The following is a 6382-nucleotide window of genomic DNA, read 5'->3' as shown; positions in this document are numbered from 1 at the left end:
TGGTCTAATGGTAAGAACACAGGCCTGAGTGTCAGGAGACCTGTATTCTAGATCTGACTCCGCCACTTGTCTATTGTGTGACCTTGAGCAGGTCACTTCACTTCTCCGTGCCTCAGTTTTCTCAGCTGTAAAAATGGGGTGAAGATACCTGTGTTCCTCCCGCTTAACCTGTGAGCTCCATGTGTGAGTCCAGTCTGTTCAAATCTGTAAAATCCTCTCTAGCCTGGGAACATGTCTATCGACACTGCTGTATTGTACAAGCGCTCAGTACAGTGCCCTGTACACAGTAGTGCTCAATAAATATGATTGATTGAGCTACCCCAGCCCTTGGTATAAGGGATGGCATATAGTGAGCACTTAAATACCGAGTGATTAACATATTTCTTCTTATTAGGATTATTAACTGTTAGCATTAAAAAGCAACTGTTGAGCAGGTTATATTATCCTCTTTCCAAAGTAATTTCTGAAAATGACTCAGAATTTGGATTCCAAAGTAATAGAGTACAGAAATATATCCCATCTATTATTTAGAAAGTGGAAAGCCTGGTCTGATGGAAAGAGTACAGGCCTGGAAGCCAGAGGACCTGGATTCTAATCCTGGCTCCTCCACTTCTCTGCTGTGAGACCTTGGGCAGGCCTCTTCACTTTTCTGTGCCTCAGTTCCAGCATCTGTAAAATGGGGATTAAGACTGTGATCCCCACGTGGGACATATGGACCGTTTAGAAACTGCTTAGCTTATATCTACCCCATCATCATCATCAATCGCATTTACTGAGCGCTTACTATGTGCACAGCACTGTACTAAGCGCTTGGGAAGTACAAATTGGCAACATATAGAGACAGTCCCTACCCAACAGTGGGCTCACAGTCTAAAAGGGGGAGACAGAGAACAAAACCAAACATACTAACAAAATAAAATAAATACCCCAGTGCTTAGCACAGTGCCTGGAACCTAATGAGTGCTTAACAACACCCCTCTAGACTGTAAGCTCGTTGTCGGCAGGGAATGTGTCTACCAACTTTGTTACCTTGCACTCTCCCATGCGTTTAGTACAGTGCTCTGCACACAGTAAGCGCTCAATAAATATGATTGATTAATTGTTTGAGTGAATGGGCGGGGCCCAAAGAAGTTACACTCAAAATGAAACCGTTGCTGCAGTGGAAGAAGACATCAACTTTCAGCTCTCTGCTTATATGGTGAGAGGAAAACGAACCAGAAATGCCGGGAAAAAAATTAAAGAAGACTCCTAGGGAGAACGATCCTTCTTAACGGTGTCCAACCTGATGATTTTGTATCTTTCCCAGCACTTATTCTAGTGTCTGCCACTTAATAAGCACTATGAACACCATAAAGAAAAGAGAAAAATTAATCAGGGAAAAGAAAAGTGGCGGAAGAAAAGTAAGAAACGCTAGGCTCATTAAATGGATCTAGAATAAAAAAATCGACGTCAACAATGTTTGACTGGTACTTTCCTTTTACCGTGGATGTGCCTGCATGGACTAAAGAGCTTTTAGAAGATCATTTTTCAGATGAAGAGGTTTGGCACCCAAACCTTCACAAGGCTAGCTTTGTCCTAAGTACGTATCTAATGTTATTAAAGGTTGCATTCTGCAGCCAAGACCAGATTTTTTTTTTTCAAACTATGCACTGTTAGTACCCGCCCTGGGAGCCCACCGCAGTATTCCTGACTTCAGCACTTCTGCTCTTCCACTGGCAGCGCTTCACGATTTTCTATTTCCACCCTTCATTCCCCGGTCCTTGCTCCCATCCCGTTGCAACCCAAGGGAGTTCTAGACTGCGAGCCCATTGTTGGGTAGGGACCGTCTCTATATGTTGCCGACTTGTACTTCCCAAGCGCTTAGTACGGTGCTCTGCACACAGTAAGCGCTCACTAAGTACGATTGAATGAATGAAAGAGGGGAGTTCCCAGAATTCAGAGAGGATGGAAGCAGTCAGTTGATCAATTGTATTTACTGAGCGCTTACCATGTGTAGAACACTGCATTAAACACTTGGGAGAGTACAATATAACCATAAGTGGACACATTCCCTGCCCACAGTGAGCTCACAGTGTAGCTTAGTGGAAAGAGCCCGGGCTTGGGAGTCAGAGGTCGTGAGTTCTAATTCTGGCTCTGCCACTTGTCAGCTGTGTGACCTTGGGCAAGTCACTTCACTTCTCTGGGCCTCAGTTGCCTCATCTGAAAAATGGGCATCAAGACTGTGAGCCTCATGTGGGACAATGTGATTACTTATATCTACCCCAGCGCTTAGAACAGTGCTTGGCACACAGTAAGTGCTTAACAAATACCAACATTGTTATTATTATTATTGTTAGAGGGGGAGGGTGAAGCAGGAGGGGTGCACCCCTGGGCAGCAGCTGACAAACTGAGACGGTAGCACCCTGGGTCATGGGTTCTAATCCTGCCTCTGCCACATGTCTGCTGTGTGACCTTGGGCAAGTCCCTTCACTTCTCTGGGCCTCAGTTCCCTCATCTGTAAAATGGGGATTGAGACTGTGTGCCCTACAGGGGCAGGGACTGTGTCCAACCCGATTTGCTTGTATCCTCCCCAGCATCTAGTACAGTGCCTGGCACATAGTAAGCACTTGACAAATACCAATATTATTGTTATTATTCTATGTATATACATGTATTTTCAAAAGAGGATGTTACTGAAATAATAATAAAAATAATAATGGTATTTGTTAAGTGCTTACTATGTGCAAAGCACTGTTCTAAGTGCCTGGGGGATACAAGGTGATCAGGTTATCCCCCATGGGGCTCACAGTCTTAATCCCCATTTTACAGATGAGGTAACTGAGGCACAGAGAAGTTAAGTGACTTGCCCAAAGTCACACAGCCGATAAGTGGCGGGGGCAGGATTAGAACCCATGACCTCTGACTCCCAAGCCCATGCTTTTTCCACTGAGCCACGCTGCTTCTCTGAAAGAGATTCTGTCTCTGTTTGTGATTTTTTTTTATGGCATTTGTTAAGCACTTACTAGGTGTCAAGCGCTGTTCTAAGCACTGGGGTAGAAACAAGATAATCAGGTTGAACACAGTCCCTGTCCCACATGGGCTCACAGTCCTAATTCACATTTTACAGATGAAGTAATTGAGCCTCAGAGAAGTGAAGTGACTTGTCCAAAGTCACACAACAGACAAGTGACTGAGCCAGGACTAGAACCCGGGTCTTCTGATTCCCAGGCCCTTGCTTTTTCCACCAGTGTGTCTAAAAAGATGAACACAAATAAAAGTCCCATTTAAATCTAATCTCTCATCTCTCTCTTCTTTTCATGGTATTTGTTAAATTAACCTCTCAGGGTTGCTCCTGGAGGGTTTCCAGTCCTCTACCAGTCTCGACTACGGGAGGGAGAGTCAAGCAGAGGCCTGCCCATTCCACTCTTAGCTTGGGCAGTGGCTGGCAAGTGGAAGGCAATCTGCTACAAGTCAAAACTCACCTGTGCTGGGCAGTAGTGGCATGGGAGAAAGTCGAGGGTGGAGACTCAGTTTTGCTGCACGGAAGGAGGTAATGGTAAACCACTTCTGTATTTTTACCAAGAAAACTGTATGGATATGCTACCAGAATGATTGCAGATGGAGAGTGGGGCGTTCTGGGACAGATGTGTCCGTGGCATCACTATGGGTCGAACACGACTCGACAGCATAAATCAACAGCAACAATTTGTTTTACTATGTGCCGGGCACTGTACTAAGCTCTGGGATAGGTGCAAGCTAATCAGGTTGGACACAATCCATGTCCCATGTGGGGCTTACAGTCTTCATCCCCATTTTACAGATGAGGATCTTTCTGATCCCCACCCGATGTTTCTTTCCTCTTGTATCACCTAATCGCTTGAGTCCCTACTTTTATTCAAGTCCTCAACCTTACCCCTCACCCTCACAGTAGTTATGTATATATCTTTATCCTCTGCCGCTTCCCTTACCTGTAATTTTTTATAAAGTCAGCCTCCCCAACTAAATTGTAAGATCCTTGAAGCCAGGATCTGTGTCTGTCTACTCTAACATAATCTCCCAAATAGTACAGCGCTTTGCTCAGAGTAGGGGCTCGAATAATACCATCGATCTACTGATAGAGAATCGGGGCTGTTCTTTCAACAGTGTGCATTTGTCTTGGCATTGTATGAATGGGAAGTTGAGAGAAATTAAGTTGCGTGTGATAGTAGCCAACCTTGAGTATTTTAATGCAAGTTTTCATGAACTAAAGTTCTTTAGAAAAAATAGACCCAACATTATACAAGAACTAACTGTATCTCTCTCTCTCTCTCTCTCTCTCTCTCTCTCTCTCTCTCTATTTGTTAAGGGTTTGCTATGTGCCAGGCACTGTACTATGTCATCATCATCATCATCAATTGTATTTATTGAGCGCTTACTGTGTGCAGAGCACTGTACTAGGCGCTTGGGAAGTACAAGTTGGCAACATATAGAGACAGTCCCTACCCAACAGGGGTAGATACAAGCTCATCAGGTTAGACACAGTCATTGTCCCAGATAGGGCTCCCATTTTGCAGCTGAGATAGCTGAGGCATAGAGAAATTAAGTGACTTGCCCAACATCACACAGCAGATGAGTGGCAGAGCCAGGATTAGAACCCAGGTCCTCTGACTCCCGGGCCTGTGCTCTTTCCAGTAATAATGATAATAACAATGGCATTTGTTAAGCGCTTACCATGTGCCAAGCACTGTTCTAAGCGCTGAGTAGATATGAGGTAATCAGGTGGTCCCACGTGGGGCTCACAGTCTTAATCCCCATTTTATAGATGAGGTAACAGGCACAGAGAAGTTAAGTGACTTGCCCAAAGTCACACAGCTGACAAGTGGCGGAGCAGAGATTTGAACCCATGACCTCTGTCTCCAAGCCCGTGCTCTTTCCACTGAGCCACACTGCAATAGGCCACATTTGTGTTGCCAATATGTTGCCAACTTGTACTTCCCAAGTGCTTAATACAGTGCTCTGCACACAAGCGCTCAATAAATACGATTAATTGATTGATTGATTGTGTGTCTATCTCTTGCTCTCTTTCTCTTCCCCACCTCCTCTGCCACCCCTTTTTAACACATAGATTTCTCCACAGTGATAGAAATCAGAATTGTGCCATAAGAAATCCAGGATGTGAAGCCGTCTCTAGGGAATACAACCTTTGAAGATTTCATCAGTGTTATTTATTGAGCTCTTTCTGTATGCAAGCATGTAGGCACTTTGAGTACCCCAAAACCTAAGTCTCTACCAAACCAAAGCAGATGGGAAAGAAGCAGAGCTGACCGCGAGTGTTTCCATCTTAACTTCTATCAGCTGCAAGTGGAGAAAAGCAAGAATGTGGCAAGCAGGAACTGGGTGTGAAATTTTAAGCTCCGTGCAGGCAGGATATTGTACTTTCCCAAGCACTTATAGTAAAGTGCTCTGCACACAATTAGCTCTCAATAAATACTACTGCTTGCTTGCTTTCTTGATTCTTCCTCCTTGGAAAGGATGTGTACGTGTCACCGTGACAAAATTCAACCGTGTCTCTGGATTGTCATTCATTGTCTGTTGCCATGCCAACCAGCAGGCCTGTGCACACGTATGCTCATGATGTAGAGAATAAAGATATTAGACAATGAAATTCAGCCATCTCTACAGGCATGATCCTGCTCACCGATCTCACACACTGGGAATTAGGAGTCGAATATTGTGAATTTTAATGCTCGAGTTCAACATCGAGTTCACCCGGCTAATGTCACCAGATCAACTGGATTTTTCGGACAGCTTGCAGACAAAATCTCTTTGCTTCCTCTTCCTTTTTCAAAGCAGCCCCAAAAAGGGGAGAAAAGGGAATTGGGATACAAGTTCAGGAGGGAAACTGTGGGTGAAAGGGTCATCACCAATCAGTCAATCAATCAGTGGAATTTATTGAGCACTCACTGTGTGTAGAACACTGTACTAAGCGCTTGGGAGAGTACAATACAGCAGAATTAGTAGACACTTGCCCTGCCTGTAATGAGCACTACAGTGGGTAATGTACAGTAACCAGTTCAGAGCTATTGTCTTACTTGTAGGGTATAGAATTTTAGAGTTTAACCCATTGTAATTCGATTTATACCCCCAAATCATTTCTTTTAAAATTAGGGTTGAATTTTTTTAAAAAAACCCCTTAAATTTAAAAAAATTCTAATTTCCACTACCAAAATTTACAAATTTATCCTGATTCATCTATGACTGGACAAGTCAAGTGGTGATTCTCTGTTGTGCGCTGCATGCACAGCACTGTACTAAGCGCTTGTCAATTAGCACACTTTTGTGGTGAGGTGTCAATATTTCCTCTGGAATCAGTAGAATTGACATTCATTTTGGAATATGATATTTGGAAGGCTTGGCTTTTTGA

The 6382-nt window shown here is 43.9% G+C and overlaps 1 non-coding gene across 1 annotated transcript; it reads left to right on the top strand.

Annotated features, from left to right (window-relative positions):
* Nucleotides 1-3313: 3313 nt before the first annotated feature.
* On the top strand, nt 3314-3451 carry LOC119927999. Its single transcript, XR_005450961.1, has one exon. It is a non-coding gene; the product is annotated as a small nucleolar RNA SNORA7 (small nucleolar RNA).
* Nucleotides 3452-6382: the final 2931 nt, after the last annotated feature.

Source organism: Tachyglossus aculeatus, chromosome 4, assembly GCF_015852505.1.
Source record: "Tachyglossus aculeatus isolate mTacAcu1 chromosome 4, mTacAcu1.pri, whole genome shotgun sequence".
Classification (NCBI taxonomy): domain Eukaryota; kingdom Metazoa; phylum Chordata; class Mammalia; order Monotremata; family Tachyglossidae; genus Tachyglossus; species Tachyglossus aculeatus.
This window is presented reverse-complemented; position numbering and strand designations above follow the sequence as displayed.